Genomic DNA, 19558 nt, shown 5'->3' on the forward strand with positions numbered 1-19558 from the left:
AAATTCTATTCTTAAAGAAGCTGTGTCCAAGGTTGGACCCCCAAAAAAGCATTAAGAAGATGTACCTTATTCTCTTAATTGCAGAGATGGAAGACTATAGGTTTAGAATATTGCATTTATTGTCAAGGTTGATACATTTGTTTTGCTGAACTATTTTTTGTTACAAAATATGGTTTACTAAATAGATGAGAAGGGGAATAGCAGGTGCTTAATGTTTATTGAATGATATATTCAGAAATATGACCCCAAAATTCCAACCCAGTATGCAACAAAAGGACACTGAGACACTCCAAGCATTTTCCATTTATTAGGAAAACCAATGGTCCCTTAGAAATTGGATGGATCCAAGTCTTGCCTCTGCAGTCATGGAGCCCTTTGCCTGGGAGCTGGGCTTTTTTATAATTGAGGGGATGCCAAAAATAGATGTACCTCGATACGGTTCTTCAGTTGGTCAATTCCAGAAGGGGAAAATCTGCATGATTTGTCAAGGGGAAGAAGTGGAACGCCATGTTTGGCTAAAGGAAAGGACTTCCATTTGGTCAAGGAAGATGACCATCAATTACCAAAGTTTCGTCAACAAGCTTCCCATGTCAATCATGTCAGTGACTAGACAACAGGATTCTGGGACTTTCCACTTGTTTGTTACAACCATCAGGTGTAAAAGGATAGCAAAGTCACACAGCAGCTTTCAAGGTACAAAGGGAGTGGATGGGGACGTGTGTGTGTGTGTGTGTGTGTGTGTGTTGGGGGAAGGGGGAAGTGCACAAAGGCCCTATCCCTAACACAGGTTAACAAAGGTCTAAATAACAAACTAAACTTAGATGGTAAAAATCTATGACTTCAAATCATCAATATGTGTACGTTCGTCCGTTGCCAAAGAAGACCACGCCATCAGAGAAATAACGACATGACTTGCACTTGACTTGGGCTGTGCAGGTCACCAGCCTCACTTCTCCTCCAGAGCCATCTGAATCCAGTGACCAGATATTCATCAGGATGACTGGAGATGACCCAGGATGAAGCAATTGGGGTTAAGTGACTTGCCCAAGGTCACACAACTAGTGAGTGTAAGGTGTCTGAGGTGACATTTGAACTCAGGTCCTGCACTGGTGCTCTATCCACTGCACCACCTAACTGCCCCAATCATCAATATATGATAACTCTTATCCTAATAGCATTAACTATCAAAACTTAGCCAAACTTAACCCTATTTTACTTAATTCACTAATATAATCACTCACTGATACCTATTAAATAACAATGAACTGAGTAGATCCCAATCAGATGGAGCAGGGGTATCAAATTTATTCTCATAGAAATGATGTAAAGACACAGCTACTAAAATTTAAATTTTAAAAATGTAATAGCAAGTAAAAGACTATAGAACTTGTCAAAGAAACCTGAGTTTAAGCCCTAACTCTTAACACTTAAATGTTTGACCTTGAACAGATCTCTCAAACTCTCTAGATTATTCTTGAACTCTAAAGTGGAAGTAATATTGCTTCAACTACTTGTCTTACAAGCCTATAGTGAAATTATTTGCAAACTTTTAAGAGCTTTAGAAATGATTATTAATGCCCTTAATATGTCAGGGATCTGTAGTTTCATATCTGGATAATCCCTTCACTAATTCAAAGTCTTAACATCTTTGTAAGCAAGTATATGGTTTCTATCAGGAGATATAGCTGAAAAATTAATTACCCAGCAGTCAATGTGGTGATAAACCTGTGATTTTTGCTAATCTGGTCCTCAGACAAAAGACACAGGTCATACAAAGGTCCTATTTTAAACCTTTTCAGCTTGAAAAGACCTGCTGGAGCTTGGGCTCACTTGCATAACCTGCAAGAGTCTGAGCGTAAACACATTACACAGAGGCATTAGAGTAGAACTGTTCCCCTCCCGGACCAGCTTCTGACCTTGTGGATTTCAACATAATGCCCCTTCACATCTGGGGCTGTTTCATCCTCAAACATCCCTTCATGTATCTATCCCTTTCTCCCATTGGTGAATGCCTACTGAAGCCTCCAGTTTGGAGAGGGGCCCAGGCTGGCCAACCATCATTCACTTATCTCTACTTCAAGCTTTGCAGGCTTCAATACCATACCTCTCTTTCTCCACCCAGCACTCATCAGAGTGCCTAGAACATGTTGCCTTGCCTTGTTACCTAGAATTTGTCCTATGTGTGATTCTATGCTTCCATAAAATGTTTCCTGCACCATTCTTGGCCAGCAGTTCTATAAGTTCTTTGCTTCAGATTCTAAGAGGTGTGCCCCATAGAGACAAACTAGTTACTTCAAGGGCAGGGTCAATCACCCGTACTGCATTCTTTTCCCCCAAACTGGGCATCAACTGTAACTCCAGTTTGACAATCTTTTGAAATACAGACACAAAGTTGTAACAGTTCCCCACTACCAGTTCTCATCTGTGACCATACCAACTTCCCTGACAGAAACTGAGAAAGAGCTGCTGGGAGCGCAATAGAAATGCCAGCTGTTGTTAGTGTTATTGTTAATATTACTGAATTAGTTTTGAAAAGATATTTTTCCGTCCTTTTTAGTTGTGTTCAACTCTTTATGATGCCATTTAGGGTTTTCTTGGCAAAGATACTGAAGTGATTTGCCATTTCCTTCTCCAGCTCATTTTATAAATGAGGAAACTGAGGCAAAAAAGTGATTTGCCCAGGGTCACACAGCTAGTAAGTGGCTGAAGTCAGATTTGAACTTAGGAAGACAAGTCTTCCTGACTCCAAGCCTGGCATTCTACCAGTATGCCACCTAGTGATCCCATGGTTACTAGCATCGAGCAGAGCATATGACAAGAGGCTAGATGTATGCTAACCAAAAGTCTTTACCAGCATTACAGTGTCCTGCATAGAGGCCAAATGAAAAGGATTCTGTACAGAAGGTGAAGTCCTCCAGGAGGACACTGATTGCACATCCTGAAAGTCCTGAAATGCCCCAGATCCTCCTCAATAGCATAGGGAGTCAAACTTCAGAGGCAGAGAGGTGGTGCCAGTGTGGAGTCAGGAAGATCCATGTTGGAATCCTTCCTCAGATTCTGGCCGGGTCACTTTGTTTCCATTATCTTTAATTTTCTTCATCTATAAAACAGGGACATGTGGAAAAATGAGAAGTCAGAGAGACATAGTTTATAGGTAATTGATAATCTTTTAAATTATGGCTAGCAAATGATAAAATGAGGTCAGTCATACTCTCAGAAACCAAAGAGGAATCTTGGGGGCCCTAGGAGAGTTTAAATACCCTTGGAAGAGGAAGTGTTCCCAACAGGCAGAAATCAGCTCTGATGGATTAACAATTAATGAGAGACTGAATATTACAATGAGAGATGGGCATATTCTAATAAGGGACTGAGGGGTATGATTTTGATTACATAACTCTACCCAGATCACAGGCCTCAGGTAGTCTAGACAAGCCACTTATGTAGTTGAACACTGGGTTCCAATTTACCTACATTCTTCTTACCTCTTAATCAGAACTAAGTTTTCACAGTTGAGTGGGGTGTGCTTGAAATCCAGGAGAATGTTAACCTAATATCCTTTAGAGCCTGCTTTAACCTAGTCATCCAAATAAGGAAATGGGGGGAGAGCTGGATTCCCCCACACACACATATCTCTCAGATAATAAAAGCACCTACTTCACCTTGTTGTGAGGTTAAATCGAGATAACAAGTGAACTGCTTTACTAATTAAAAGTGCTATATAAATGACGACTATGACAGTGGAGAGAACACCAGGCCTGGAGTAGAAAACCTGAGTTATATCCAGCCTCAGATACATACTAGCTGTGTGATCCTGGGCAAGTCACTTGACCTTGTTAGCCTCAGTTTCCTCCTCTGTAAAAATGAGCAGGAGAACAAAATGGTAACCATTCCAGTAACTTTGCCACCAAAAAAAAAAACACAGGGTCAGGAAGAGTCAAAGACATGACTGACACAGATGTTGCCAGGAACTGCAAGGAGTCACTCAATCTGATGGGGTGCTTGTGCTTGGACCCCTAAGACTTTATCTCTGGGCAATAACTCATGAGTGGGCTCAGTGAGGGAAACTCTGTTACAAGAATAAGCTGACCTCTGTAGAATTTCCCTTATATAAAGAGGACTATCTTTTACTGAATCCAACAGTTACCCTATACAATCCAGAGGTCATCAGCTCCTGAGGCTATCTTGTTATGGACATATATGTACAAACCCCTGGGAAGCCCCCCACATCCCTAAGCCATGCCAGTAGTGAATGATACCTGTGACTAAGGTAAAGAAACTGTATGTTAAGGGTTAGAAACAGCTGGAGGCAATCAGGAGATATCAGACAATGCTGGAGGCCTGGAGTAGGAAGCAGGTGGGGCATTCCAGAGGTAACAGACAAAGGAAGGTCAGGCTAGGCCAAGAGCAACAGATTTGAATATGCAAGGCCAGATTAAATGGGGATATTCAAGGGGAGTTCAGGGAGGTTCCTGGCGTCTGAACCTCATCTTTAAGATTTGAAAACTCATTAGGGAGAAGTGAAAAGAGAAGAGTAAAGAACGATGCCAAGCCTGGGGGACCGAGAGAATAGGATGGTGGTACCCTCCAGTCTTGTTGATTGGTTGCTGTCCGTCTTCGAAGAGGACCAAAATTACATCACCATTGTAAAGTGAAATTTCAGTGTGTCACACTGGGGCTGATCAGACCAATAAGAGCTCCGAATGCTCTACCACAGGTTGGGCACAGATAGTCCGTTTGAATATTTGGGGTGGATATCCCAAATTTGCGCATCCTGCGCTTACTTTGTGCTGTCTCAATTCTGCTTTGCTCATAGAGCACAGAACCCTCAGCACGCCATGCTGAGCGGTCCTGTGCCAGTGTCTCCCATGTTGCACAGTCAAATCCAAAGTTCTTGAGAGAGACCTTGAGAGTGTCCTTGTATCATTTCTTCGGGCCACCATGTGATCACCTGCCCCATGCAAGTTCTCCATAAAATAGTCTTTTAGGCATGCGTACATTTTGCAAGCTCCATGCCAGGAAACTGAATCGTTTCCATTTGAACTGTCTTGGGAATATTCTGAGGATCACCTGGCATGATAAGGTACTAGATACTGAAGTTCTTGCTCGAGCTGAACTGCCAGGTATTCAAACTATGCTTCGGAGAGGGCAACTCCGATGGGCTGGCCACGATGTTCGAATCCACAATCTTAGGGAAGTTAGGAAAGGGGAATGGTTTATGGGAAAAGATAATGAGTTCAGTAGTGGATACGTTGAGTTTAAGATGCCTACAGGACATCCAATTCGAGATGTCCAATAGGCAGTTAGGGAAATGTGAAACTGGTCTGGAGACAGAGATTGGTATGGTCCAGCCTGACAATCAAGGATAATAAAGGAGGAAAAGGAAGGGACTAGGCCTCAGAAGAAGGACCCCAGAGCTCCGGGAGGCCTGGGTGCTTTCAGCCACATTTTTAATTATGCCTATTTTCAAAGTAGGCAAGCAGAATTGAATTTAGGGAATTGAAAATGATTTTTCTCCTCAGTAGAAAGTGCCTGACCTCTCTAGGAACTTAACCTCTTTATATTGCTAACGGTCCTTACCTTACGTAATTGTTTAGGGCAAATTTACAAAATGTAAATTTTGTTGAAAAGGAATTGTTCTTCTCCCCTCCCCCCATACACACACTTTCACATCTTACCGAGAGATAAAAGAGTTCCAGGTCTTGGAATTGTTTAGTTTTGAATGACTTTTTAGAAATGTTCATGGAATTAAGCCCTGTAACTACATAGGGACTCTCAGCCTGCCAATTTGGAGAGACCCCCTAGTGAAAGAATGCCAAACAAAGCAGGTCCTTGGAATTTTAGGTTTGTCTAACCACTGAACTAAAAGAACTTTGCTTGTGGCCATTATTTTGTTGTTTTTTAACTGGGCATTTGAGGAACCTTTGGGAACTTCACCTCTAGGACTAGGTGGTGATTCTTTAGTCCTTGGTAAAGGTGAAGGCACTTGAAAGGACAATGCTTGATTCTCTCCAGAAGCCCATAGACTTTTCTGGAATTGAAGATATAAACAAATTGCCAATGGCAACCCAGCTGCTTTGCTGAGAAAGAGAATGCTCCATCCATCCATCCATCAATAAACATTTTATTAAATGCCTACTATGTTCAAATATGGCCTAGGACACTTACTAGCTGGGTGACTCTGGGCAAGTCACTTCACCCTGTTTGCCTCAGTTTCCTAACCTGTAAAAAGATCTAGAGAAGGAAATATCAAAACCACTCCAGTATCTCTGCCAAGAAAACCCCAAATGAGGTCACAAAGCATCAGACACAATAATGTGCCTGGCACCGTGTTAAACACTAGAGAAACAAAAAGAGGCAAAAGACCCAAGTCAAGACCTTTGTCCCTTGGACCGGGAGCCTGACCTTGGGGGCTCCTTGGATCCCCCTTCCTTGAGTTAACATTCTTTTGATATTCCTCCCTTTGAGCCTTCTCTTGAGGTCCAAGTCGCCCAGTCACTATTGTGGATTATCTGGACAACTGGCTCTTCCCATCAGGATCCTCCCTGGGTTGGCTCTATCAAGATCATCCCTGGGACCCCAGACTACTTGGCCACACGTGGATTCTTCCTTCAGTCTTTTTCTGTATTTAAGTTCCATTGGTCTCCATGAAGGTGCTCAGATTCAATCCAGCTCAGACTCTGTCTAGCTGAGATGATATCTGGCCCACTCGTTAATACAAGCATCACAAAATGCTGAGGCTCCTTAAGAGCCAACCCAATGTGGTGAATCTTTAATAAACTTTGTTTTTCTTTGGCTTTAAGAAGGCTTGTGTCAAATTCATTTGAGCAGGACCAGGCGTGTTGGTATGTTGGGGTCCCCACATCACCCCTGATAATGTTTAATATAAAATTTTGGAATAATCTCTTTGTTCTCTCTGAAGCAAACTCAGAGAATGCCTCTTCCTATGTCAGCAAAAGCCAGCCAAAGCTGACTCTGCACTCCTTGGGAGACCTTTAACCTATGACATATCTTGAATAATGGGACTTTCCTTTGTATCTTATTATCTATAGACACATACTATGTTATGGCATATTAATGGTAAAGAAAAAATAGGCATCTTGGGTTTCTATTGAACATTGTTTGCCCTTTCCTGCATCAGTTACCTGTTTGGGGCAGGAAGCCTGCCACTTACTAGTGGTGGGATTTCCTTACCACCTGGGACATATGTTTACCCAGCTTGGAATCTCAAGACTTGACTGACATTGCTTTGTTAATTGTCCAGTCTTACTGAATTTATGATTTGTTCAACTAGGAGAGTTCCTTTCTCACGGCAAAATGTATATAAGCCAGAAGATTTCTGCACTGGGGAGCCAGAACATTTCTGGCTCCATAATGCATTATGTTACCGTTGTCTTTAATAGGGAATTGATTAATTAATTAAATCATAAAATGTATGCATTAGCCTGTTGCCTTTTCTTAACCAAGTTTTCAGGTCAACACCCCAAACCTCAACATTTGTGGTCAAATGGGGGAGACAGCATGCAAACAAATATATAGAAAGCAGGTTATATATAGGGTAAATAGGAAATAGTTAACCTAGGGAAGGCACTAGAATTAACGGGGCTGGGGAAGTTCATTGGGGCATCGTGTGAGGGCTAGTGCAGAACTTAGGCACCCTCTCCAGCCCTGGGAGAAATGGCTCTCTGTACGGTGCAGAAAGGACTTTCTAGCTTTGGGTTTGTATTTTTGCTCTTGCTTTGTGACTCCTTCCCAGCATGGGATGGGGGGAGGGGGGTGGGGCAGCGGGGTGCAGCAGTAGTAGACTCAGGACATTGCTCTGCCCCTCCAGGGGGTTAAGGGAGAGTCAGGTCCCAACAGGCAGGTCTGGCCCATGGCAACACTCTGCCCCCAGCATAGAAGGTCAGAATCAAGCCCCAGTAGTGGCTGTTGTTGTACCTCTTATTAGTGGGGGGACAGGGGGTAAAAGCATTGACCAGGACAAAGATCAAGTGCCAGCATGTCAGCACGGGGGTAACAGTTGACCCTGGCAGAGAGGGCAATGGGGTCAGCCAACACTAGTGACAATGGCAGTAGGTATCACTCCAGACCCCAATGGCAACAGCAGTAGCTCAGTAATGGGGTGGAAGCAAAGTGGACACTGGCAAAGGCAGGCCCAGGGTGAGTCCTTTAGAACTAACTGGTCCCTCCATATTGCTTCTGGCATAACACACTGAAATAGGACCAAAATGCTAACTTCTATTCTCTGCAAGTTAGGTTCATTTTCACTTAAAGGGCATTAATCTACTCAGGCTGTTGATGTCACTTCCTGGTCCCCTAAATAAAGCATCCACAAGGAGTTCCACAAAGGCTCTCAAACACTTGGTTAGTAGATTATGATGGGAATTCAGACAAGAGAATTTCCCTCAGCTGAATCAACTCAAGGTTCTCAGTGTCTTTACTTATTGAATATCTTTCTCCTGCTTAAGCTAAGTAAATCTCCTTTTGTTATTTGTTGAAAGAGTTTTAATGTCTCATTTTGTTCCAATATTAAACCTAAACTCCCAAAGCACTGGCCTGCGTCTGGCCCAACAGAACAAATAACCAGGGGTCGCTGGATAACTCCTCCTCATGAAGTTCTTAAAGGACTAGGGGATGGCATTGGTAGTTTCTGGCAACAATGAGGATGTCAAAGTATACCTGGCCCCTATGGAAGAATGAGAATAGTCCCTCAGAGCCTCTAATGGGACAAAGATTTGATATCCTTCACAGGGCTTCCAGGGATGGGAATGTCCTGGCTTGTGGATCAGAGAACACCACATGCGTGATAATACAGGGCAATTCTTATTGATCCATGATAAAAATCAATGACCAGCGACTTCCAAATCATATGACCAACAAGACAGAGGACTAGGCATTTCTCAGATCATCACAACCTCACAAACCTCTCCAAAATTGTAATTATACAAGATAAAAAAAAATCAATTGTCTCCATGACCTAGGACAATAAGAACCCTAACAAGGTAATGATTTAATGAACTAACAATAAAGAAGGCAGATAACTCTTCACCTCTAATTTAATCACTCAGCACCCCCTCCCCCACTGACCACCACGCTCCAGCAAAAGGATGCCCAAGCCAATGCAAAATCTTGCAATAGAGTTGCAATAGATCTGTGTCCTGGTCAACTCTACCTCCCATCCCTTGTCCAACAGGGAAGGAGATGGAGATGGTTTTGAGGCCTAGCCCCCAGGGAGCCACCATCAAAGGTGAGGGAGTCAGAAAGTAAACAATGGGAGCAGGGGAGAGAGAAAAGAAGAAAAAAATTGAAATTACTAAAGACTCCAGGAGGAATAAAACTCATTTAAAGATCCTGAGCATAAGCAAATAAACCAACCAAAAAGTATCAGTAACAGGAGGGAATATGGTAAAACAGGTGAGATAGTCCAAACATTTTAAGAGTATGACAGGGGCAAGTGGAGATATGTTAAGGATAGGAGCAGTCTGGGCATGTTTGTAGGAGGTGGAAAAGGAGCTGATGAATAGAGAGAAATGAAGAGGAAAGAAAAAGAGGAAATGATTCAGAAGATAGGACTTTATATAACCAACTCGAATCTCTCTCTTGAACTCTAGTCCAGGATTACCAACTGCCTATTCCACCTCTCCACCTGTATGCTCCATGGGTATTTAAAATTCCACATATCCAGAATTAACTTATTATATTGCCCCCAAATTCTATCAATCTCTCAATCTTTTCAGTCACTTAGCTTCACATCCTTGGAATCATCCATAACTCTTCCCTTTTCCTTTACTCCCATATCTAACCATCAAGTCAATGTCTAAATGTCAAGTCTTGTTGAGCCTACCTCCACAATATCTCTCACATTCATCCCCTTCATTACCTTAGTTCAAACCCTCATTACCTCTCAGTTAGACTATCACAAAAGTATTCTAATTAATTTCCCTAATTTCAGTCTCTTCACTTTCCCATCCATGTAGCAACACAACTGTCAGATTGACATTCTTAAAGCAAAAGTCTAACCATGTTGCCTTGCTCCCAGGCTCAACTTGAATGGTTCCCTATTGCTATGATCTAATACACCTCCTTTCTTTGGTCTTTAAATCTGGCTCTTACTTATCTTTTCACACTGATTTTACATTATTCACTTGAAGAAATGATCTTGGAATAGCTAGACTACTTACTGTTGCCATCAAAGCTCAGCTCAGGTACCATCTCTTACATAATACTTTTCCTGATGCCCTCATCAATTAGCATTTTCATACACACACACACACACACACACACACACACACACACACACACACACACACACACCTAAAAATTACTCTGTATTCATTTTGTGCATTTATTTTCACATGTCCCCTAGGTAGAATGTAAGCTCCTTGATACTGGGGAATATATTGCTTTTGTCTTTATATCCTATCATTCCTGTATCTCATGCCATAGTTCCCAAGAGACAAATTCTCTTCTCCAACACCATCCTCTTGGGCAGTTGTTGACTTATATCCTGCTTTCTCTTCTAAAGTCCTTAGCACTATTGATGAAAATATCACCTGCATACTCAAGTTCTTCATTTTCCTCTGGATTATAGAGGTTCTGCAATAGCGAAGGGAATTTCCATACTTGGGATTTCCTAGAGGACTTTATGGTCTGGACCCTTACTGGTCTAGAATAATAAATAAGTAAACTGACTGGTTAGTCATAATTAATATGTAAGTGTCTGGTAGAGAGGAACAGTGTGTGTTCTAAAGCAACTTTTGTCTCATCAGTGCCAGACACACTGCTACTATTGGTTCTTCATTTTTGCTTTTAGGCATATGAAATTGAGAGGCTGGGTCACTGAGACAAGTAGGCAAAAGACTGGGAGTAGAAGTGGGTCATGTTTTCCTTTCTATGTGCTTGAGGCAGTCATAGGAGCCTTACCAGATGGTCACAGCAGTCTACAGTACATTCCTTATGTCCAGCACATCAAGAGATTTAAAAAAACACTCCTTGTTAACGTTTCATGGAATTCTTTTTAAGTTTCTGCATCATTAGGCCAGTAAGTGGTTGCAGATGTAGTGGAGAACCCACTTGAGCAGGCCCTAGCAGTGAGTGGTTTTCCTCTGACACAAGGTGACAGCAAGACCTCTGACCCTAATTATGTTAGTCATAAAAGATATTTTTATTTATATCCATAAGCTCTCATATCAAGGTAACTTGCCCTCTTTTGCAAATCAGCAATACTTCTAAATTCTGACCAGGCTATTAAATGCTATAAGCAAGAGTAAAGGGGGGTGCACAGAATACAATTCAAATTTTCCAAGTCATTAAAATATTAATTCCAGGTTCCCAAGACATTACCTTATAAGAAAGTAATCTAATCAAAGAACGAAAGGGTATAGAGCTGGAAAGGATCTTCGAGATCACTTGTCCAATACTCTTGTTTTCCAGAAAAGGATATTGAAACACAGAGTTTAAGAGCTTTGTTCAGGATTACACAGATAGCAGAGCTGAAATTCCAACCCAAATTCTCTGATTCCGTATTCACTACTCTTTCACTGTCCTAAACTGTGTACAAGAAAGTGTTAATCATCTCAATGTCCATACACATCTACACATGCAGAGACAGCCCTACACACTTTTGATTTTGCATTTGTACAAAGGCTTCATTTCCAGATACACCTAAGGACCCACCACAAAGCAGCCCCCTGCAAAGAGACCATACCAGGAAGGGTTCTGACACTGAATCTGCTAAGTAAAATATGTTCCAAAATGAGACTTCTTGAGCCACTGATTTGGCATGGTCACACCCTCCTGTGTAACTGTGGGGTGGTCCTTATTATTACATTTAAGGTTTTCTGGGTTGGAATGGTCTCAAGAAACCTTTTATACTATTTTGTGCTTGCTCACCCAAAGTAACAAACACACCTATACAATTATTAGGGATGCGGTGGCTAGAGTGCCAGACTTGGGGTCAGGAAGGATTGAGTTTAGATCTTGCCTCAGATACTTTTCTAGCTGCGTGACTGTGGGTAAATTATCTAGCCTTTCCTAGCCTCAGTTTCCTTACATGTAAAATGGTAGAAAAGAGCTCTTTTGTAAGGATCAAATAAAATAACATATAGTGCTTTGCAAACATTTAGAGTACTATGGAAATGCTATTATTATTGTTTCAGTAAAGATTAAATTCATTTTAATCTGGTTTATAACTTTACCAAATCATTAATGCAGCTTTATGATTCTTGGGAAGCTACAACTCTACAGGCCATGGAGTCAAGAAATCCTAAGTTCAAAGTCCTCCCTCTGACATTAAATAGTTGCATGACCTCGGGTGATTCCCCTAACCTGAGTGAGCCCTCCTAGAAAAATGGGGATAGTAATGTCTCATAGACTTATTTTGAAGGTCAAATAAGACAACGTCTGTATAATGCTTTGCAAATTTTAAAGTACCATCTAAATGCTAATTATCATTATATTGGTCTCTTTTGAGTATTAATACATCAGTCAGATTACATTCTGTGCCTGGGTTCAAGGCCAAGTATCTTCAGCTTCTGTTCCCCTCAGCACTCAAGGCGATCTTAAGAAGGCAACCTAGATGTGCTTAGAAGAGACAGAACAGAGTGGGAGGAACTAAGTCCACCATGAGTCATGGCTATATTTTTTCCCTTCAGCTAAATCTCTCTGTGAAAACTTGGCTGGCTCCCTATATAAAACCAATAATACAGGCTTCCTCTGTCTGTTCCTGAGGCTCTAGACTTCTGAGACATCCACCCTTCTCTGTCCCCCACAACCCTCCCTCTGAAATCGAGACAGCTCATAAGTATGAAAGCCTTCCTACCATGCCCTGTAGCTCGGGCCTGCACCATGTCTGGAGTCAGCCAACACTCTTCTCAGGAGAGCTCGGGATCTTCCTTTCTTTTTGGATTGTTAATGTCAGAGAAAGACCAAAGACACAAAACTGGTTTATTCTTTTCCCTATCTGGCTGGGAGTCTGTCATCTCTTTAAAATGAAAGTACTGGGTGATTGGAGGCAAGAAGTGACATCTCCATCCAACCAGTTGTCATTTTTACTGACCCAGAAAGGGGAAAGGGTCTAAAGGCCAGAAACCCATCTTGGGATCATCAGCTTCTACTCAGCTTCCATCACTGGAGTATGTAGAGAGAAAGCCCACTGAGCAGCCAAAGGGGATTCATTTAGAATGGAGTGGAAGTGCATATTAAGGTAGCTAAAAAGTTCCAGCACAGAGAACAACATTCCAAACACTCCCTCCCCCCTTTCCCAACACACTCTGGGGGACTCACACCGAGCAAGGAGTCACTAGGAATCAGTTTTCTGTTTCTGAGGCCTCCAAGCATCCAGCCCCAACAAATCAAGAGCCATTCCTGCACTCAGTAATTAAAAGGAGGCTGTGGGTCTGAAGTCTAAGCTTGAACTGAAGCCAGGGCCTCTGCTGGGACACTTAGGTCAGTGGTTGTCATAGAGACAGAGCCTTTGGATGCTTGAAAACCACAGGCGTGTGTGTGGGCGTGGGCGTGGGCATGTGTGCGTGTGTGTATGTGTGTGTGTGTGTGTGTGTGTGTGTGTGTGTGTGTGTGTGTGTGTGTGTGTGTGTGTGTGTGTGTGACAGATCTGGGGTAGGAACAGTTCCCTGTTTGTTCAACTTTAAGAGCTGGGAGGCGTGGCCAGCTGCAAAGTGAGGCTGCAAAAATTGAACTGGCAGCCTGGTAGGAGTGGGTAGGACCATGAGTTGTGGAAAAAAACCAAGAGTTAGGAGAGTAGTGTAACAGAAGGAAAAGCCCAGCCCTGGGGCACAAACATAGAGACAGACACTTAGGTCAGTAGGTCTCAGCCTCCACTAGGTGGGTAGCTGCTCTGACTAAGTTTTTCCCTGGCAATCCCCTCTTGGGGCTACCAGGAAGGCCCCGGAAATGTGTGGGGTCAGTTGGGGGAGAGAGGAGGTTTATCTGGAGAACTCCAGCTAGTAAAAGATAATACGGGAACAGTGGCCCAGTGAGTGCCCTGGACTCTGACTGTCCCCAGTAGCTGTTTTTTTTTAAAAGTGCTAGTCAATGAGATAAAAGTTTAAAGTGCTTTTGAAGGCCACCCAAACCCAGGAAACAAAGTGGTACAAAGGGCAGCCGTTTGAGGCTGGCATAACCAAGATCCAGGGAGAGAGTTTCCCTTGGGAGGCTGATAGAGTGCCAGAGAATACAAAAGGTTAGATCTGAGAGTCCTAAATCTACAAATGTAAGGGACCTCAGTGGCCCAAGGAGGTTAAGTGATTGAGTGGCAGTATTTGAACCCAGCTTCTCTAATGCCAGAGCCAAGACTCAGTAGTTGTGTCCTGAAGTAGGTAAATGCACTGGAGTCGGCATCAAGGAGACCTGAGCTCAAGTTCCCCATCAGTCACTTACTAGCTGTGTGACTCTGAACAAGTTATTTCATCTCTCTCAGGCTCATTTTCCTCCTCTCTAAAATGGGTGCTATAGAAATGTTAGCTTTTATTATTTCTCTCATACTATGCTGAATCTCAAAAGACAAAGAATCTGTCCCTGCCTTCTGTCCCTCCACAATCCAGGACTTTATTCTTAGGTGCCAAGATGAACAAGGAACAGGTCTAGGCAGATACTTTGTTGAGCAAGTCATTGCCTATGTTCCTATCCCCTACTTTTAGGGCATTCTACTTAGAGGTTTCCCAGTTTGCGAAACTCAGACACCCAGTGCAAAGATGGAGGAAAGCAGACTAGTGGTCTGGAACTCAAATATAAATAGGGCCAGTAAACCATACAAAAGGATACCCAAGGACTGCATATTAACTCAGACAATTATGTATTAATATTAACTGTTTTATTGTATTTTTACTTATTTTGTTAAATATTTCCCAATTAAACTTTAGTCTGGTTTGGGCCCTCAGTAGTATTATGGGCCACATTTGATACCTCTGGTAGAAAAAGGATCATTACACTACGAGTAAAAAGACCCGAGTTCTAATTTTGGCTCTGCCACTTATTGGAGAGCCCAAACACTAGGGTCCTTTGCCATCTGGCTTCCTACCAAGCCACCTGACTTCCAGGATTCAGACCCAAGCAAAGATTTGGAGTCTCCAACTCTGCCCTAACCCAGCCTGGGGACAACATCAAATCAGCATCCTTGGAACACAGACACCCTGACTTTGTCAATAATGGATTAGATAATGAAGTCCCAGTCTGCAAAGCATGTGTAGAGATGCCCTTCCTGGTTAGTTCTATAGAGCATGAGCAATATTCTCTGCCTACCACCAATCAAACACGTGCATCTTTATGAAGCGAGTTTCTTGCCAAGAGTGACTTGAGTGGTCATGAACTATGTGATAATGAATAGGCTTCTGGTCACCGAGAAGCTGGAACTGAATTTACATATAAAAGGATTGATAAGCCCCTCCCTTAGCCTTTTAGGCATGATTCTGGTGAGGTGCCAGAGCAGCTAGTAGGTGACCTGCTTGAGCTAGCCCATCAGTGGACTGACCTAGCAGCCAAGGTCCCAAGTCCTTTGAGGAACATACTGATTGAGGTTCCCAAGTGATAACATTAGAATCTGTCTGGGCTGTCCCTAGAAAACTTCAAGGAAGAAGTAGCCAATTGCCTTCTAGGTACCCATTTTGCCAGTAGGAGCAGGGATTGAGAGTTAGTAAGAGTGGACGCTATGCTTACCACTGGAAAATGTGGGATAATCTACCCTCCTAAAGTTAGCAGACTCCTTCTGATTTAAGCATCCCTGGAATTTCGAATCCAAGGCTTCGGAGGCAAATGCTCACATGCCCTACTTTTACTCTCAGCTCCCACATTCCCGCTTTGTTCACTCTGTTCTTTCCCTGTCCCTACCCAGACGTTTCTAGTGCCCTAACCCAATTACTTTGTATTTATTTTGTCATTGTATCTTATATTTATTTGTGAGTCCTTTGTTCCCTTCAGTAAAACATATACACTTTGAGGGCAATTACTGTATTTGTGATTTCATCATCGTGAAGAAACTATCCAGTTGGAAGTTTTCTCCAGATTCTCTGACAATATGCCAGTTCATTGGCAGTTGGAAGTCATCGTGTGACCTTTGTTCCACAGTTAAAGTAACTTGGGTAAATGTACAAAAGCTTTGATTCCTGAACACATTTACCCGTCCCCCAGTCACTACTGTAATGAAAAGGGTCTGGCATGGAATTGAGGAGCCATTTTTTATGTAATCCTCAGCCTAGGGTTGCCAATAGCTCTGGGTTTGGTCAGTCAATAAAAACTTATTAAGTGTCTACTAGATGCCAGGTACTCTGCTAACAGCTGGGGGATACCAATTCCTGATCTTAATAAGCTCACGGTCTAACAGTAGGGGACGACATCCAAACAGTTATGTAAAAAACAAGATTTACACAGGATAAACTGGAAATAATCGACAGAGAGAAGGTACTAGAATTATGGGGGATCAGAAATGACTTCCCGTAGAAGTTGTGATATTAGCTGGATCTTGAATGAGCTCAAGACTGGGATAAAGGCTTAGGCCCTAACCTCAATAGAGTCTTTATCTCTTTTTGGCTCATTTTCCCATCTTGTGAACTCTTGGCCCTAAAGTTAGCCCGCCCAAGAAATCTCTCTTATCTACATAAATGACTGGATTTGTAATAAATCAAAAATCCCCTACACCAGCCAGGAACTATCCTCTTAGAACACATGGGCAAGCTTATGCCTTCTTTCTACAGGATGTCTATCAGTTCTTGGATGGAAAAGTCTCTTCTCAAGCACTCTTCTCTCAGGCTGCATGCAAACAAATCACTCCCTCTGCCATATACTTCTACCACAAGTCATTATCAAAATCTCCTAAGGGATAAATGTTTCTGCTGTTCCACTCCATATGCCCAGTCTTTCTTATCAAGGAACATAAAAGTTCAAAAGAGAGAAAGTTCCTCTATCAGCTTACCTTTACCAAGAAAGACAATCCTCCTGATGAGAGTCCATCTTCCTGAATTCAACTGAAAACCAACTGGGTATTTCTCATGTACTCTCATTAAGGGGCCAATGGGTACTCCATGGGGAGGGGCCCCTCCGATGATGCCTTCAAACAAATGAACATCTACCCTATAATCTCAGGTCCATTGGGAAATCCATTAGTCAACACCACACCTCCTCTTAACTGTTTATTTATCCTTTTCATGAGCCACCAAGGACCTCCACAGTGTCTAACCTCCACATGACACAAAGTCAGATCTTTGAATTCATTAGTATAGGGATCTCTCACTACCCACTTTTTATTCATAGTAGTAGTTAAGTCTTAGGGACTTACCTAAGGCACATAGAGATTAAGTAAGTAACAGAAGCAAGATTTGAATCCCAGGTCTTCCTGACTCCAAAGTCAGCCCTTCTATCTGCTCTGCTACAGTCTCTATACCTAGTAGGTATACATGGAAGCTAGGTGGTACAGTGGACAGAATGCTGGACCTGAAGTCAGGAAGACCAGAATTCAGATGCAACCTTAGATACTTAATAGCTGTGTGACTCTGGGCAAGTCACTTAACCCTGTTTGCCTTAGTTTCTTCATCTGTAAAATGAGGACAGAAATGGCAAATCACTCCCTTATCTTTGCTGAGAAAACACTAAATGGGGTTGTGAAGAGTTGGACACAACTGAAATGAGTGAAATAAAGGAAAGTGTAGTAAGGTCTGTAAGTCAAGAAAGACCTGGATTTCAGTCCCATCTTTTTCTTCATTTGCAAGATAGGAAAACTAATATTTATAGTTCTTATTTTAGTTGCCACGAATCTTGAGTAAGATGACATATACTTAAAATGCTTTGCAAACTTTAAAGTACCATGTAGATGTCATTTATATAGATAAAATATCTTTATCTTTCTGCCCTTTGAGAGAAAAGATGAAGTCTTCCACCCCTAATGTAACAATGTAATGTAACCCCTTGAGAAACAGGATCAACACTGAAACTTACTTACCATGCTAACGTTTTTAAAATGTTTCCTAGGTCTGGATATATCGAAACCATAGTTTCTATCCTCTTGCTGACACACATGAATTCCTTGTGGAACTTCATCATACTGATAGTCACTCAGCTGAACAGATGTCCCCGGATTGGGAGTTGTCCATTCTGTTCCACTAGTCAAGCATCAGAGCCTTCCTAGAGCTGATCTTAGATATTTTATACTCTGGCCACCAGGAAATCATGCCAAATATTTAAGCCATTAGCCTACTGAACCAGTCAAGTCTCCTTGTGTGATATCAATACCTTTTAAGGAAAAACTAGCATGATTTGCATGGGGAGGGGAAGGAGTTACTTAGGAAATTGCTCCTACTCTATCCTTACAGTCTTCTAGAAGACTTTCTACCACTTATATAAATGGCTTATAGCTGCTGTTGTCATCCTTGACCTCAGGGATGCAAGAAGTCTGACAAAGTACTGAAGGAGGAAAAGGAAAACAAATAGAAAGACAGCAAAAAGAAAACAATGTAACAGCCCTCTGAAGGAGTGACTGAATATGAAAGAATAAAGACAAAAAAAATCCTAGATGTTGCACCAGCCTTTGGAAGTAGCAAGTCCCTGATCTAAACTATGAGGTCTATGTGGTACTTGATGCCAAATCTTTGCAGTTTCACAATGAGGTCTCTCTATGTAAAGAAGAGTCCATGAGCTAGAGCCACACCAAGAACAACATTAAGGCTGAAGAAAAGATACTGACCCTTCATAGTCACGAATCCTCATCATGGATCAGAAATAATTGTTCTGTACCATCATCCTGGACTTAATGTTTTCTAGCCCACTATCTCACTGAGGAGAAATTGTCCAATGATCACTGTGTGTTGTACTAGAAACAATGTGGAAGGGCCAATCAGCACTAGATTTACAGTATACAAAGTGCTGCACAGTCCATAAAGATGGCCACCCTATAGCTATTGTCACTGTGCTGGTACTCCTGCTGGGGCTCCCATCTACCCAAGGGCCATTACCTCTGCTGCTGGGGTCAATTCTGCTGCTTGGTGCTATTGCCACTGCTATTGTTACTGGGGCCAGCATCACTGCCAATTGGCCACTTCCACTGCAGCTAGGGCCTAGATGGAGCAGAGTCTTTCTCTGTTGCCTCTGCTCTCCTGTGCTTAGCTGGGTGCCTTGCCCTGGAGTGTCATTTACCCTGGCTGGTCCACTATAATTAATAAGGTCAGTAATCTCCACATGGTGTGACTCAGGCAACTTGAAGAGATTGTGGCTGATCATGCAAGGGCTTGGGTTCCTCTTTCTGTCAGTCATCTTCTCCAACATAGGAAATTCCTCCTGCTGTCAGGCAGCCCTTACTGAAGACCCTAGGAGCTACTGACATCTACAGCTCATGAGGCTACCAGTAAGATTAAGACACAGAGACATAAAGAAAAACAAAAAGACACCAACCCATTGCCCCCTCTAGCCCATTCCACATGCTCTTTCTGACCGATACAAGAAGTCATTATTTAACTGGGGTTATGACAGGGCCTGAGGCCTGAGTTCTTCAGGGGGCCTTCATTGGAAATTCCAGGGGGTGGTGGTGGGGTTATGTTCACAGTTAAGAAGTGGCAAGCTA

General features: G+C 42.4%; 1 long non-coding RNA gene across 1 annotated transcript; it reads right to left on the bottom strand.

Moving 5' to 3' along the window:
* Window positions 1-288: 288 nt before the first annotated feature.
* Window positions 289-18107, bottom strand: LOC140510771 (uncharacterized). The gene is made up of 2 exons (XR_011969373.1): window positions 17945-18107; window positions 289-3100 (listed from the first exon to the last, which is right to left on the bottom strand). It is a non-coding gene; the product is annotated as an uncharacterized lncRNA (long non-coding RNA).
* Between the last annotated feature and the right edge of the window lie 1451 nt (window positions 18108-19558).

The sequence above is a fragment of the Notamacropus eugenii genome, chromosome 6 (assembly GCF_028372415.1).
Source record: "Notamacropus eugenii isolate mMacEug1 chromosome 6, mMacEug1.pri_v2, whole genome shotgun sequence".
In the NCBI taxonomy this organism is placed as follows: Eukaryota; Metazoa; Chordata; class Mammalia; order Diprotodontia; family Macropodidae; genus Notamacropus; species Notamacropus eugenii.